This window comes from Ornithorhynchus anatinus, chromosome 3 (assembly GCF_004115215.2).
Source record: "Ornithorhynchus anatinus isolate Pmale09 chromosome 3, mOrnAna1.pri.v4, whole genome shotgun sequence".
NCBI classification, from domain to species: domain Eukaryota; kingdom Metazoa; phylum Chordata; class Mammalia; order Monotremata; family Ornithorhynchidae; genus Ornithorhynchus; species Ornithorhynchus anatinus.
The window spans coordinates 3,380,943-3,397,337 of record NC_041730.1 but is presented as its reverse complement, the minus strand read 5'-3'; the positions used below and the strand labels follow the sequence as shown (position 1 = coordinate 3,397,337).

At 53.2% G+C, this 16,395-nt stretch overlaps 1 protein-coding gene across 4 annotated transcripts in view; it reads left to right on the top strand.

Annotated features, from left to right (window-relative positions):
• Positions 1–2,246: 2,246 nt before the first annotated feature.
• The window catches only part of LOC100087856 (tetraspanin-4), a 63,481-nt gene continuing 49,332 nt past the window's right edge, over positions 2,247–16,395 (top strand). For 3 of the 4 annotated variants that reach the window (XM_029059427.2, XM_029059428.2, XM_029059425.2), the window contains exons 1-2: positions 2,247–2,333; positions 4,060–4,165. The gene's annotated coding sequence lies outside the window, so the exon portion shown is untranslated. Of the gene's footprint in view, positions 2,334–3,811; positions 3,880–4,059; positions 4,166–16,395 lie in introns of those variants that run through there. The other variant, XM_029059426.2, reaches the window with a different exon arrangement.

Sequence of the window (16,395 nt, the reverse complement as noted above, 5' to 3'; positions counted from 1 at the left end):
CAGCATGGCTCAGTGGAAAGAGCCCGGGCTTGGGAGTCAGGGGTCGTGGGTTCTAATTCCGACTCCGCCACTTGGCTGTATGACTTTGGGCACGTCCCTTAACTTGTCTGTGCCTCAGTTCTCTCATCTGTAAAAGGGGGATGAAAACTGTCAGGCCCACTTGGGACAACCTGATTATCTTGTATCTCCCCCGCCCCCCAGCGCTTAGAACAGTGCTTGGCACATAGTAAGCGCTTCACAAATACCATCATTATTATTATTTCCTCAGTTTCCCCTCCTTTCCCCATCGCCCCCACTCCCTCCCTCTGCTATACCCCCCCCCTTCCCGCCCCACAGCACTTGTATATACGTTCTATTTATTTATAGTTCTATTTATTTCATTAATGATGTGTATCTATCTATAATTCTATTTATTGATATTGAAGCTATTATTGATGCCTGTCTACTTGTTTTGATGTCGGGCTCCCCCCTTCTAGATTGTGAGCCCGTTGTGGGCAGGGATTGTCTCTGTTGAATTGTACTCTCCAAGCGCTTAGTACAGTGCTCTGCACACAGTAAACACGATTGAATGAATCCCACGTCTCCGTCCCCACTCCTCCTCATTCATTCATTCAATCGTATTTATTGAGCGCTTACTGTGTGCAGAACACTGTACTGAGCGCTTGGAATGTACAACTGGGCAACAAGTAGAGACGGTCCCTGCCCAGCAACGGGCTCACGGTCTAGAAGAGGGGGGGACTCTTCCATCTTCCCGACCCCCAATCCCTCCCCTCCATCCCCCCGCCCACTATTCCATTCCATGGTATTTACTGAGCGCTTCCTGTGTGCATAGCATAGTAGTAAGCGCTTGGAAAGAACAATTCAGCAAGTACAGATAGTCCCAGCCCACAACGGCCTCACAATCTAGAAGGAGGGAGACCCCTCCATCCTCCCTCTCCCCCCTCCATCCTCCCTCTTCCCCCAATCCCCCCGCTCACTATTCATTCGTTAGTTCCATCGTATTTATTGAGCGCTTCCTGTATGCAGAGGACTGTACTAAGCTCTTGGAAAGCACAGCTCAGCAAATAAAGAGTGACAGTTCCAGCTCACAACGGCCTCACTGTCAAGAAGGTGGGAAGACCCCTCCAACCTCCATCCCGCCCATGCCCCTCCCCTTTTCCCCCTTTATCCCCCCACCCACTATTTATTTATTCATTCGTTCCATTGTATTTATTGAGCGCTTCCTCTGTGCAGAGCACTGTATTAAGCGCTTGGAAAGTACAATTCAGCAAATAAAAAGAGACAGTCCCAGCCCACAACGGCCTCACAGTCAAGAAGGAGGGAAACCCCTCCATCCCGCCCCTCCATTCCGCTCCCCAACCCCCCTCCATGCTCCCGCCCCCATTCCCTCCCCTAATAGTAATAATAATAATGTTGGTATTTGTTAAGCGCTTACTATGTTCCCAGCACTGTTCTAAGCGTGGGGTAGATAGAAGGTAATCAGGTTGTCTCACTTGGGGCTCACAGCCTTCATCCCCATTTCCCAGATGAGGTCACTGAGGCCTAGAGGAGTGAAGTGACTTGCCCAGAGTCACACAGCTGACAAGCGGCGGAGCTGGGATTAGAACCCATGACCTCTGACTCCCAAGCCACTAAGACATGAATCCCTCCCCTCCATCCCCAGCCCACTATCCATTCATTCATTCAATCGTATTTATTGAGCGCTTTCTGAGTGCAGAGCACTGTACTAAGCGCTTGGAACGGACGATTCGGCAACAGATAGAGACCAGCCCTGCCCAAAAACGGGCTCACACGCGTTCCATCCTATTTACGGAGGGCTTCCTGTGTGCAGAGGCGCATAGTCATTCAATAGTATTTATTGAGCGCCTACTACGTGCAGGGCACTTGATTCTATTTATCTTGATGATGCTGGCTTGTTTTTGTTTTCTTCTCTTTTGCTTTGCCGTCCTTCTCCCCCGATTAGACCGTGAGCCCGTCGTCGGGCAGAGAGGGTCTCTTTCTGGGGCCCAGTTGTCCAGTCCAAGCGTTCAGTCCAGTGCTCTGCCCCTAGTAAGCGCTCAATGAATACGATTGAATGAATGAATGAGTGCAGAGCACTGGACTAAGCGTTTGGAAAGTAGAGTTCGGCAAATAAAGAGAGAGTCCCAGGCCCCAAGGGGCTCCCAGGGAAGAAGGGGCGGGGGGAGACGCCCCTCCCCATCCCCGCCCCCATCCCTCCCCTCCAGCCCCATCCCCGCCCCCGCCTCAGTTCGGACAGTGGTCGTTTCTTGCGCGTGGCGGAGGTTGCAGACCCCCACCATCCCCTCCCCGACCCCCATCACCCGGCAGGACAGGTAGGGGGGCAGGGGCGATGCTGGGCCGGGCCCTGGGGGCGGGGGAGAGACCGGGGGACCATCCAGGGTCAGACCCCCCCCCCGACCCCCGCCCCCTACCCCCCGGCCCCCACCAAACAACTCGGGGAAACTTTTCTTCTTGCTCTCTGTGCCCCCCCTGAGACCCCTTGGCCTGTTCCCCCCCCGGGACCCCCTCCCTGTGCCCCCTGAGACCACCTCCTTATGCCCCCCGGAACCCCTCCCTACGCCCCCCCCCGCCCCCCCGGCCTGTGTCCCACCCCCAGGGCTGAGCCCCCTCCCTGGTGCCCACCGCCCTGGGGGCACCGAGGATGGGGGTGTCACCGCCCCCTCCCGCCCCCCGAAAGCAGCCAGCCCCCGGGGAATGTCCTGGGGGGACTCTTAGAGCGGCCCTCCCTTCCGAATCCTACCTCTTCAGGGGGTTTATGAGGCGGAGGTCAAGTCGTCCATCCCCCTGTCCACAGCCCAGCTACCCATTCCCCCAGGACAGATGGAGGGAGGGGGAGACCCCAAGTCCGGGCTGCCCCCCGCTTCTCGGGAGGGGCGGTGGGACGGGGGTCTGGGGTCTGGGAGGCAGCGGGCACCTTCTTTTTGGGGGGAGCTGGAAGCCCGGGCACACAGGCCCCCCTCCCTACAACTGGGAGGCGACCCCCTTCTGCCTGTCGCGCCCCCAGACCCCAAAACCACTCCATTTCCCTTTCCCTCTTCTCCTCTCTCCCTGTCCCCCTCCCCCAGCCCTCTCTCCCTATCTCCTTTCCTCCTCTCCATCTCCCCTTCCCCCAATCTCCCCTTCCCCTCTACCCACCACCCCATTTCCCCCTCCCTTTCTCCCCTTTCCCTCTCCTCCTCTCTCCCCTCTTCCCCTTCCCTCTCCCTTCCCCCCTCCCCTTCTTTCTTTCCCCCTTTGCCGTTCTCTCCCCCTCCCTTTCTCCCTTCCCTTCTCTGCTTCCCCTCTCCCCTTCTCCTTTTCCCTCCCCCCCTCCCCCTCCATCTCCCCCTCCTTTTCCTCCTTCTCTTCTCTGCTTCCCCTTCTCCCTTTCCTTCTCCCCTTCCCCTCTCCTCCTCCCTCTCCCCTCTCCCCCTCCCCTTCTGCCTTTCCTTCCCCCTCTCCTCCTCCTCCCTCTCCCCTTCCCCTCCCTTATCCCTGTTCCCCCTCCCCTTCTGCCTTTCCCCCTCCCCTTCTGCCTTTCCCCCTCCCCTTCTGCCTTTCCCCCTCCCCTTCTCCTTTCCCCCTCCCCTTCTCCTTTCCCCCTCCCCTTCTCCTTTCCCCCTCCCCTTCTCCTTTCCCCCCCTCCCTTTCTCCCCTTCCCCTATCCCCCTTTCCCCCCTTTCCCCCCCTTCTGCCTTTCCCCTTCCTCTCCTCCATTTACCCCCTCCCCTTCTTCCCATCCCCTCTCCTCCTCCCTTATCCCTCCACTCACCTCTCCCCTTCCCCACCCCTCCACTGTTCGGTTTTACAGTCTCCAACAATAAGAAGAGACAGTTTCTCCAAGGGCCCAGACCCCATAATTATCTTGGGCTGTGAGAGGTGGGAAATGAATAGAAATGGAAGGACATAGAATTGGAGGGGTCTGGGGTTTCCAGGTCAGGGGATTCAGGGTTTGTGCTTGTTTTTGAAAGAGAGAGAACACGTGGGTGGGGTGGGGGAAGTGCTCAGATTGTGGGGGGCTCATCATTCTCCATTCTCCCTCCCTCCTCCTCCGGAAAGACCGCCGTCCTTTCCCCGGCTGGGCCAGTGAGCCGAGCGTCGAGCGAGGAGGACCGTCCCCCGAGTGCGAGGAAGACCTGGCTTTGGTGCAAGGTGGCGACCATCTGTAAGTAGGCCTGGCACATCCCTCCTACCCAGACTCCTGTCCTCCCCATTGGCTCTCCGAGATCAGGGGCCACGTGGCATCTGATATTGTTGGTATTTGTTAAGCGCTTACTATGTGCAGAGCACTGTTCTAAGCGCTGGGGTAGACACAGGGGAATCAGGTTGTCCCACGTGGGGCTCACAGTCTTAATCCCCATTTTACAGATGAGGGAACTGAGGCACAGAGAAGTTAAGTGACTTGCCCACAGTCACACAGCTGACAAGTGGCAGAGCTGGGATTCGAACTCTGGTTGGTGATGATGACTGTGGTATTTAGTAAGCACTTACTATGTGCCAGGCACTGTACTAAGCTCTGGGGGGGGGGTTGGGGACAAGCAAATTGGGGAGGACACAGTCCCGCATCGGCCTCACAGACTTAATCCCTGTTTTACAGATGGGGTAACTGAGGCCCAGAGAAGTGAAGTGACTTGCCAGAGATCACACAGCAGACAAGGGGCAGAGCTAGGATTAGAACCCATGACCTTCTGACTCCCAGGCCCGGACCCTGTCCACTAGACCGTGGATCTGGGCCAGCCTTGGCATTCACCCAGCAGAGACAGTGCGGCCCAGGGGTTCTGGGAGCCAGGAGAATTGGTTCTAATACCAGCTCCGCCCCGGGCCTGCTGGGTGACCTCCAGCAGGTCACCGAACCTCACTGGGCCTCCATGTCATCATCTGTCATATAGAGGGGATTATGTCCGTTGTCCTTTCCCAAGTGCTTAGTACAGCACTTTGCACACAGTAAGCGCTCAATAGACCGTAAGCTCATTGTGGGCAACAGAGGGTCTGTTTATTGTTATATTGTACTCTCCCAAGCACTTAATACAGTGCTCTGCACACAGTAAGCACTCAATAAATACCATTGAAAGAATGAAATACGATTGATTGAATGAATGAATGACCGTTCTACCTCCTCCAAGAGGCACGTCTCCTCCAAGAGGCCTTCCCTGACTTCCTCTTCTCCCTCTCCTTTCTGCCTCATCCTGACTCACTCCCTTTATTCATCCTCCCTCCCAACCTCACGACACTTATGTTCATATCTGTCATTTATTTATTTCTATTAACTGGGAATTCATCTGTTTACCATCCTACTGTACTCTCCCAAGGGCTTAGTACAGTGCTCTACAGTAAGCGCTCAATAAATACGACCGACTGACTCACTGACTGTGAACTCTGTGATTTCCTACTATAGCCCAGCACGCTCACTTGGCTCTGCTAAGCGCTGGGGAGAGCACAAAGCCACGGAGTCGGTAGACACAGCTCCCTGCCTGCAAGGAGCTGACAGTTCAGAGGAGGAAACAGACTTGAAAATCAAAGAGTAAATGAGGGATGTGGACATAAGTGCTGTGGGGCGGAGGTTGGGCCTGAGGGAATTTTCCCAGCAAATTGAAACCAGATGTCGAACCTTCTGGGAGGGATCAGAGAGAGGAAGAAAGGAAAAAACGCTGAACGGTTTAGAGGAGACAAAGCATGGCCTAAAGAACCTGGGCCTACGGCCAGGGGACCTGGGTTCTAATCTTGGCTCTGCTGCTTGTCTCCTGTGTGACCTCGGGCAAGTCACTTCATTCTCTGTGCCTCAGTTCCCCCATCTGTCAAATGAGGATTAAAGGCGTGAGCCCCGGGGGGGACATGGACTTTGTCCAACCTGATTATAGTTTGTGTCTACCCCAGTGCTTAGAACAATGCTTGGTACATAGTAAGTGTTTAACAAGTACCATTATTTTTATTATTATTATCAGAATTAGTGGACATTTTCCCTGACCATAACGAGCTGACAGTCTAGAGGCTGTTAAAAGCAACCCGAGTATGATCCTGTCCCTGGCAACCATTCATTCATTCATTCATTTAATCATATTTATTGAGTGCTTACTGTATTATGCGCTTGGGAGAGTACAGTGCAACAATAAATAGGTCCCCTACCCATAATGAGTTCACAGTCTACTGGGGCCCCGGGCTGGGTCTGTGACTGAGAGAGGAAATCGCAAAGTCCAGAACTTTGATTAAAATCCACTATCAGAAGGCGCCAGACATTTCCTTGCTATTTTAGAGTCTGAGTACCTCACTGGACTGGAAACTCCATGAGGGCAGGGATCATGTCCGCTATTTTTTTTTTTTTTGGTAGTTGTTAAGCGCTTACAATGTGCCAGACAGTGTACTAAGCCCTAGGGTAGATACAAAGCTAATCGGGTCGAGCCCGGTCCACGTCCCACATGGACTCACGGGCTTAATCCCTATTTACAGATGAAGAAACTGAGGCCCTGAACAGGGAAGTGACTTGCCCAAGGCCACCCAGCAGACAGGTGGCAGAGCCAGGATTAGAACCCAGGTCCTTCTGACTCCCAGGCTCCGGGGCCTAGCTTCTAGGCCACACCGCTTCTCAGAATTTCCCCTCATGTCCCTCCAAGAGCTGTCTTGTCTCTCCTCCCCACCCTCCTCCCCCGACCTGCCGCCCGTATTTTTGGAAAACCCCTACCCTGCACCCGGGGCGTGGGTGATGTTGGATGTTGGCCATGAAGGCTCCCCACATTGATTCTCTGAAGAAATTGAAGTTAGAAAACACTGAACGCCAGATCTGTTCTAGCTGCCCGGCAGCTTGGGGGAAAAATTGATAGCTGGTGAATGGGAAAGGAAGAGAAATAGAGAGAGAGAAGAAAGAGGAGAGAGGGAAGAGAGAAAGGGATGGGGAAGGAGAGAGAAAAGGGGAGAGAGAAGAAGAAAGAGAGGAGGGAAAGGAAAGAGACGGGGAGAGAGAGAAAGAAGGAGAGAAAGGAGAGAGAAGGAGAGAGAAGAAAAGAGGAGGGAAAGGAAAGAGAAGGGGAGAGAGGAGAGTGAGAAAGAAAGAAGGAGAGAGATGAGAGAGAGAAGCAGAGGGGAGAAAGAAGGGGAGAGAGTGGAGAGGAGAGGAAAGAGAAGGAGAGAAGGAAAGAGGAGAGAGAAAAGGAGAGAGACAAGAAGAAGAAAAGAGAGGAGAGAGGAGGAGAGAGAGAGGAGCTAGAAGGAGAGAGAGAGAGAAGGGGAGAAAAAGAGAGAGGAAAGGAAAGAGGAGAGAGAAAAGGGAAGAGAGGAGACAGAAGAAGGAGGGAGAGAGAGAGAGGAGGAGTGAGCAGAGACAGAAGGAGAGAGAAGAAGGGGAGAAAAGGAGAGAGAGAGAAGGGGAGAGAAGAAAGTAAAGAGAGAAGGAGAGAAAAAGGGAGAGGAGAGAGAGAACGGGAGAGAGGAGAGTGGAAAGGAAAGAAAGAAGGAGAGAGAAAAGGGGAGAGGGGAGAGAGAAAGAGAGAAAGAAAGGAGGGAGAGAGGAGAGACAGAAAGAAGAAGGAAGAGAGACGAGAGAGGAGAAGGCCAGGAAGAAGGAGGGGGGTGGGGAGAGAGAGTGGTAGTCCCTGAGAGCCCCCTGAGAGAGGGGCTGCGTTTTGCAGTTGTGTGGGGTCCACCCCAGACAGAGGGAAAGGGAGGAATAGAGTGAATGGTGGATGCAGGGAAGGTAGGGAGGGGGTCTCTCCAGTCTCTCCCCCTCACTTCCCAAATCCGAGCTAGTGTTGACATTCCAGGAATTCCCGGTCGGAGCGGGGTGTGCCGTGTTTACAGAAGGATCCAATGGGCCCCTGTGTCCCCCACTCCCCAGGGGTGCCTGGGGAGGGGGCGTGTGTGTCTGGGTTTGTGTCTGTGTGTGTCTGTGGGGGGAGGCGGTGCGCAGGCCGGGGCTGTGTTGTCTTTGGGGACGTGCTTGGGTGTTTCTCTGTGACCCTAAATGTGCGTTTCGGAGCTGCGTCGTCTTCGTGACTGTGCACGTGTGTTCCTTTGGGAGTGTGTGTGCACGTGTGTGTGCCTATGTGTGCGTGCGCGCCTCTGTTGTCTCCTCTTCGTGGGTGCACACGTACTTCATTGGGAGTGCATGTGTGTGTGCCTCTTGTGTCATCTTTGTGGGTGCGCTTGTGTTTTTGTGAGTGTGTGTGCGCACGCCTCTACCCTATCATGTTTGTGGGTGTGCATGTGTGTTTTTCTAATCATGATAATATTAGTTATGGTATTTTAAATACTTACTATGTACCAAGCACTGTTTTAAGCACTGGGGTAGATACAGCCTAATCAGGTTGGACTAATCCCTGTCCCACATGGGGCTCAAGGTCTCCATCCCCGTTTTCCAAATGAGGTCACTGAGTCACTGAGAAGTAAAGTGACTTGCCCAAGGTCACACAGCAGACAAGTGGCAGAGACGGGATCAGAACCCACGACCTCTGACTCCCAAGCCTGGGCTCTTGCCAGTGGGCCATGTTGTGTAGAGACCCCCGTTGTGTCTTTGTGGGCGTGCATGTGTGCTTCTCTGTGAGTGTGTCTTTGAACGCACTTGTGCTGTATTGTCTTTGTGGGTGTACACATGTGTTTCTCTGTGAGCACGTGTGTTTGCGAGTGGGTGTGTGCCTGTGGGTACGTGCATCTCTTGTGTGTGTCTTTTTTTTTTTTTAATGGCAGTTGTGAAGCACTTACTATGTGCCAGGCACTCTACTAAGCTCTGGGGGTAGATACAAGCTGTCGGGATGGTCCCGCGTGAAGCTCACAGTCTTAATCTCCATTTTACAGATAAGGTAGCTGAGGCCCAGAGAAATGAAGTGACTTGCCCACGGTCACCCAGCAGACAAGTGGCGGGGCCAGGATTAGAACCCAGATCCTTCTGACTCCCAAACTCATACTCTAGCCATTAGGCCACACTGCCTCTCTTCCTGATGGCCGAGCTCTGGGAAGGTTGAAACCCCCTCCTGGGGTCTCCTCCAGCCCTGCCCCCATAATAATCTGGCCCTTCCATCCATCACAAAAACACTTTTTTATGTTTTACGGTGGTTTTGGTTAAGCGCTTACTCTCCGCTAAGCGCCTGGGAAAGACACAAGATCATTCGGTCGGACACGGTGCCTGTCCCACATGGGGCTCACCATCAATAATAATAATAATGTTGGTATTTGTTAAGCGCTTGCTATGTGCAGAGCACCGTTCTAAGCGCTGGGGTAGATACAGGGTCATCAGGTTGTCCCACGGGAGGCTCACAGTCTGAATCCCCATTTTACAGATGAGGGAACTGAGGCACAGAGAAGTGAAGTGACTTGCCCACAGTCACACAGCTGACAAGAGCAGCGTGGCCTAGTGGCTAGAACCCGGGCCTGGGAGTCAGAAGGACCTGGGTCCCCATGTCTGCTGGGTGACCTTGGTCCAGTCACTTCACTTCTGTGGGCGTCATCTGGAAAATGGGGAATATGGCTGTGAGCCCCAGACTGTGTTCAACCTGATTTCGTTTTCCGTCGACCCCAGTGCTTAGTGCAGTCCCTGGCACGTCGTAAGCGTTTAACAAATACTGGGAGTCCCGAGACCTGGATTGTCATCCCGGTCCCGCCCTGTGCTGCCGTGTGATCTTGGGGAAGTCACTGAACTGCTCTGGGCCTCGATTTCCTCATCTGTAAACTGTGGATAAATTGCCTTCCGTCTGCCCTTCGGATTACGATTATGAGGATTTCATTTATAATGATAATGGTGTTGGTTAAAAGCGCTTCAGTCAGCCAGTCAATCCTATTTATTGAGTGCTTACTGTGTGCGGAGCACTGGATTAAGCGCTTGGAAGAGCATACTATAACAATAAACAATAACACTTACTATGTGCCAAGCACGTGAGCTTGTTATGGGCAGGGAATGTGTCTGCCGTTACGTCGTACTCTCCCAAGCGCTTAGAAAAGCAGCGTGGCCAGAGAAGCAGCCTCTGACTCCATTAAGCCACGCTGCTTCTCCTCATTCTGGGCAGGGACTGGGTCTCCTTATTGTGTGTGTACTCTCCCAAGCGTTTAGTACAGTGCTGTGCACACATTAGAGAAGCAGCGTGGCTCAGTACAAGTGGCAAAGGTAGGATTCGAACCCATGACTCCCAAGCCTGAGCTCTTTCCAGCGAAGTGAAGCGACTTGCCCAAGGTCACACAACAAGTAAGTCTGTGTAAAATGGGGGTTGGGATTGGGAGCCCCACGAGGGACAAGGGACTGTTCCCAACCCTACTTGCTTGTATCCATCCCAGAGCTTAATACAGTGCCTGGCACATAGTAAGTGCTTAACAAACACCGTTATGATTATTAAAATGATATTAATTATAATATGATAATAATAGAAGTAAAGAAATTACAGGTACAGAGTTGGTAGACACGTTCCCTGCCCGCAAGGAGCTAGAGGCGAGCTCACAGTCTGGCATCCGGTCTGTGATCTAGCTTTCCATCGACACTGTACTGCACGCCCCGGCCCCAACTGTCTCTCACACTGTCCTCTCTCTGGGGGAGCCCAGCTGCGTACTGGACGCTGAAGCCGGGAAAGCGGGGGGCCGTGGGGGCTGGGGGAGGCCGAGGGATGGCAGGATGGTAGTTAATTTGAGGAACTGCCTTATTTTAGCTTCCCTCTCCACACCCTTGCCCCCTCCCGCCCCCACCGCCCTTATCTCTGCCCCAGCAGGAGGAGGGGAGGGGGCATCATCAGCTGATCAGCCCCCTCCGCCCCCCTCACTTCCTGACCTCTGGTGGCCTCATCCAGTCAGGAAACGTGTGTGTGTTGTGTGTGTTTTTGCGCCCGGACGCGGGGGGCTGTACCAGACGCGTCTCCTAGTTTCCTTTCCTCTTGCAGCTTCGGAGTTGAGTTTCAGGGAAGACGAGTCACCAGCTACATCACAAGATCCTCTGGGAAGGGGGTGGCGAGGGAGGGGGTGGGCCACCAAGAAGGGGTGGGCTCTGGCGGAGAGAGCCCTGGGCCTGGGAGTCAGGAGATGTGGGTTCGAATCCCGGCCCGGCTGCTCGCCTGCTGGGCGACCCCGGGCGAGTCTGAGAACTCAGTTTCCTCATCTGTAGAATGGGGATTCGAGTCCTGTTTCCCCGTCTACTTCGACGGTCGTCGCGATGTATTTGTTAAGCGCTTACTATGTGCCAGGGGCTGTTCTAAGCACTGGGGTGGATACAGGGTAGTCGGGTTGGACACAGGTGAGGGAACTGAGGCCCAGAGAAGTGAAGTGACTTGCCCGAGGTCACACGGCAGACGGGTGGCGGAATCCACGTCCTCTGACTTCCAGACCTAGGCTCTTTCCGCTAGGCCATGCTGTTTGTCCAGGTGAGGGGGGAACTCTGTCCAACTCTGTGGTCCGCTATCTGCCCCAGGGGGTGAGAAGTCCAGGCCCTGACCTCCCTGCCCATCCCGGACCGGTGGGGAGCCCCGGCCCATTTTCCAGGGAGAAAATGGGGGATGGGATTGGAGATTCCTCGGGAAATGCTCGTTGAGGGGGGCGGGAGGAGATGGTGCCAGACCTCTGCCCGGCCTGGGCCCGCTAGCCAAGACCCAAAAGAAAAAAGGCTGCGGGCCGGGCTAGTTCTGGCCAGTCCTGGACTACTTGCTGGGATGTGGAAGGGAGGATGGGGGTGGAAGGGTAAGTTTGTGTGTCGTCTCTGTGTGTGTGTGTGTCTCTGTGTGTCTTTAAAGGGTAGTGTTGGGGTTGATTCATTCGTTCATTCATTCAATAGTATTTACTGAGCGCTTACTATGTGCAGAGCACCGTACTAAGCGCTTGGAATCATATCGGTAACAGAGACAGTCCCTGCCCTTTGACGGGCTCACAGTCTAATCGGGGGAGACGGACAGACAAGAACAAAAGCAAGAAATAGAATCAAGTTTTTAAATAGAATCAAGGTTGATGTGACTGGGGTGTTTATGTCTGAGTATGTCGAAAGGGCAGTGTCGAGGTTAATACGATTTGGGGGGGGATGTGAGATTTGAAAGGGTAATGTTGGGGTTAATGTGACTGCTGTGTGTGTGTGTGTGTGTGTGTCTGCATGCCTGTGGGTTGGATCTTTGTTTTTCTGAGAGTGTGTGTGTGTGTGTGTGTGTGTGTGTGTAAAGGAAATATCTGGTTTTCCCTGCTTGGGTCCAAAGTGTGCTGGGCAGGGGAGGAGCGCCACACAGCCAGGATAAATATTCCCACAAGGCCAGTTCACACAAAAATATGACACAGAGGCAGAGACGCCGAGAGACAGAAGGAGACTTCTTCCCGCCTCCTCAGCCTCGCCTCCCCCTCAATCTCTGTCTCTCCCTGCGGCTGACTCCCCCAACTCCCGACGGAAACCTCCCTTCCCACCCCTCACAGACACCATCCCCCCTTTAAGCTTCTCTCAACCACCCCAAACCTCTCAGAGCCGACAGGCGGGGGGGAAACTTGTGAGGTCATTTCAGCCAGCCCCCCGCCTCTGAGCGGGGGAACGATGAAGCCGCCAAAGTTGGCCCTCCCTCTCTCTTCCCTTTGGGAGGTCCCAGGGCACACCCTGTGCGTAATCCTCAGAATAATAATAATAATAATGTTGGCATTTGTTAAGCGCTTACTATGTGCAGAGCACCGTTCTAAGCGCTGGGGGAGATGCAGGGTGATCAGGTCGTCCCACGTGAGGCTCACAGTTAATCCCCATTTTCCAGATGAGGGAACTGAGGCCCAGAGAAGTGAAGTGACTCGCCCACAGTCACACAGCTGACGAGTGGCGGAGCCGGGAGTCGAACCCATGACCTCTGACTCCGAAGCCCAGGCTCTTTCCACTGAGCCATGCTGCTTCAGAAGCAGCGCGGCCTAATGGGTAGAGCCCGGGCCTGGGAGTCCTAAGGACCTGGGTTCTAATCCCAGCTCCGCCACTCGGATGACCCTAGGCAGGTCACGTCGCTTCTCTGCGCCTCAGTTCCCTCACCTGTCAAATGGGGATGGAGACCGTGAGCCCCAGGTGGGACCGGGACTATGTCTCCCCCAGCGCTTAGAACAGCGCTTGTCAGCGCTTAGCAAATACTCATTATTATTATTTCATTTCTGTTCATTTTCTCCCGGTTCGAATGGGCCGTGTCTGAGGGGCCGTGAAGAACAGCTGATTCATTTCCTCCCCGCACAATCCTTCTCAGACTGGGATCCTCCTTAGGTTCCCCTTGCCCCACCCCCTTCCCTACTTTTCTGAGAACCTGGGGTGGAGGAAGGGCAGCAGGGGTAGCTAGATTGGGAAGCAGCGTGGCTCAGTGGAAAGAGCCCGAGCTTGGGAGTCAGAGGTCATGGGTTCGAATCCCGGCTCTGCCCCTTGTCAGCTGTGTGACTGTGGGTAAGTCACTTCACTTCTCTGGGCCTAAGTTCCCTCATCTGTAAAATGGGGAATAACTGTGAGCCTCACGTGGGACAACTCGATGACCCTGTATCTACCTCAGCGCTTAGAACAGTGCTCTGCACGTAGTAAGCGCTTAACAAATACCAGCATTATTATTATTATTATGTGGGGGGCGAAGGGGACAGACTCTGGGTGGACCAATCGCCCACTCGTCCACCCCTCTTGGACAGACTTCTAGACTGTGAGCTCATTATGGGCAGATAATAATAATGATGGTACTTATTAAGCGCTTACTATGTGCCAAGCACCGTTCTATGCTCTGGGGGAGTTACGAGCTCATCAGGTTGCCCCACGTGGGACTCCCAATCTCAATCCCCACTTTACTGATGAGGGAACTGAGGCCCAGAGAAGTGAAGTGACTTGCCCAAAGTCCCCCAGCTGACAAGTGGCGGAGGCGGGATTAGAACCCATGGCCTCTGACTTCCAAGCCCGGGCTCTTTCCGCTAAGCCACGCTGTTTCTCTTCTGCTAATACTGTCCTCTCCCAAGTGCTTAGTACAGCGCTCTGCCCTAAGTAAATGCTCAATGAATACCGCTGACAGATAGTTGGTGGCCTCAGGGCGCTCATTACAATCCCCAAATCAAAGGTGACCGTGGCTGTGACTAACTGACTGGTCTTTGGCCAGAAATAATAATAATAATAATAATGATGGTATTTCTTAAGCGCTTATTATGGGTCAAGCACTGTTCTAAACCCTGGCGTAGGTGCAAGCTAATCAGGTGGACACAGTCCCTGGTCTACGAGAAGCAGCGTGGCTTAGTGGAAAGAATCAGAGATCATTCATTCGTTCAGTCATATTTATTGAGCGCTTACCGTGTGCCGAGCACTGTACTAAGCACTTGGAAAGTACCATTAGGTCATGGGTTCTAATCCTGACTCTTGCCACTTGGGCCAGTCACTTAATTTCTCTGTACCTCATTGACCTCGTCTGTCCAATGGGGATGAAGACCGTGAACCCCACGTGGGACAACCTGATTACCTTGGATCTACCCCAGCGCTTAGAATAGTGCTTGGCACATAGTAAGCACTTCACAAATTCCAACATTATTATTATTATTCTCCATAGGACTCCCAGTCTTAATCCCCATTTTACAGATGAGGGAACTGAGACCTGGGGAAGTGAAGTGATTTGCCCAAGGTCACACAACAGACAAGCAGCCGAGGCGGGATTCGAACCCTCTTCTGACTCCAGGCCTGGGCTCTAGCCACTAGGCTACACTGCCTGTTGTGTCCTTTCGCTGTCTGCCCCCTCTGGGGACCGGACGCGCGGGATCTGGACCCTCTAGACACCCTCAATCTCTAGTAATTATGGTATTTGTTAAGCGCTTACTATGTGCAGAGCACTGTTCTAAGCGCTGGGGTAGATACAGGGTCATCAGATTGTCCCACGTGGGGCTCACATTTTTTAATCCCCATTTTTACAGATGAGGTAACTGAGGCCCAGAGAAGTGAAGTGACTTGCCCAAGGTCACACAGCCGACAAGTGGTGGAGCCGGGATTAATAATAATAATAATAATAATGTTGGTATTTGTTAAGCGCCTACTATATGCAGAGCACTGTTCTAAGCGCTGGGGGAGATACAGAGTCATCAGGTTGTCCGTGTGAGGCTCACAGTTAATCCCCATTTTACAGATGAGGTAACTGAAGCACAGAGAAGTGAAGTGACTTGCCCACAGTCCTTAGATTAGAACCCACGACCTCTGACTCCCAAGCCCGGGCTCTTTCCACTAAGCCACGCTGCTTCTTTAGACACTGAGTTCGTTGCGGGTAGGGAATGTCACTGGTTATTGTTGCACTGTACTTTCCCAAGCGCTTAGCACAGTGCTCCGCACACAGTAAGCGCTCAATAAATATGATTGAAAGAGTGAATGATTGGGGCTACTAACTCTATGGGACTCTCCCAAGTGCTCAGTACAGTGCTGTGCACACACACTCAATCTCCTTGAGGGGAGGGATCCTGTCTGCCAACTCTATTGGACTCCCCCAAGTGCTCAGCACACAGTAGACCGTTAAACTCCTTGGGGGCAGGGAGAGTAATAATGTTGGTATTTTGTTAAGCACTTACTCTGTGCAGAGCACTGTTCTAAGCGCTGGGGGAGATACAGGGTAATCAGGTTGTCCCACGTGAGGCTCACAGCCTTAATCCCCATTTTACAGATGAGGGAACTGAGGCACAGAGAAGTGAAGTGACTTGCCCAAGGTCACACAGCTGCCAAGTGGGGGAGCCGGGATTCGAACCCATGACCTCCGACTCCCAAACCTGTGCTCTTTCCAGTAAGCCGCGCTGCTTCTCTATCCACTAACTCTATTGGCTTCCTCTAAGCACTCAGTACAGTCTGCGCACAGTAAACGCCCAAGAACGTCCGCTGACAGATTAATATGTCAAATGAGGGTATATGTGTCTGGGGTCTTCTGGGTGTGGTCACCTCTGTTCATGTGTGTATATGTAATAATAATAATAATTATGGTATTTATTAAGCGCTTACTATGTGCCGAGCCCGCTTCTATGCGCTGGGGTGGATACAAGGTAGTCAGGTTGTCCCACGTGGGGCTCACAGTCTCCGTCCCCATTTTACAGATGAGGGAACCGAGGCACAGAGAAGTTAAGCGACTTGCCCAAGGTCACACAGCAGACGAGGGGCAGAGTCGGGATTAGAACCCGTGTCCTCTGACTCCCAAACCTGGGCTCTGTCCACTAAGCCACGTGTGTGCGTGTTTGTTTAGAGTCGCATCCTAAAATCTGAGAGAAAAAAACTGTGGTGGCAGCGTGGCTCAGTGGAAAAGAGCCTGGGCTTCGGAGTCAGGGGTCATGAGTTCGACTCCCAGCTCTGCCGCTTGTCAGCTGTGTGACCTTGGGCAAGTCACTTCATTTCCTTTGTGCCTCAGTTCCCTCATCTGTAAAATGGGGATAAAGACTGTGAGCCTCACGTGGGACAACCTGATTACCCTGTATCTCTCCAGGCGCTTAGAACAGTGCTCTGCACATAGTAAGCGCTTAACA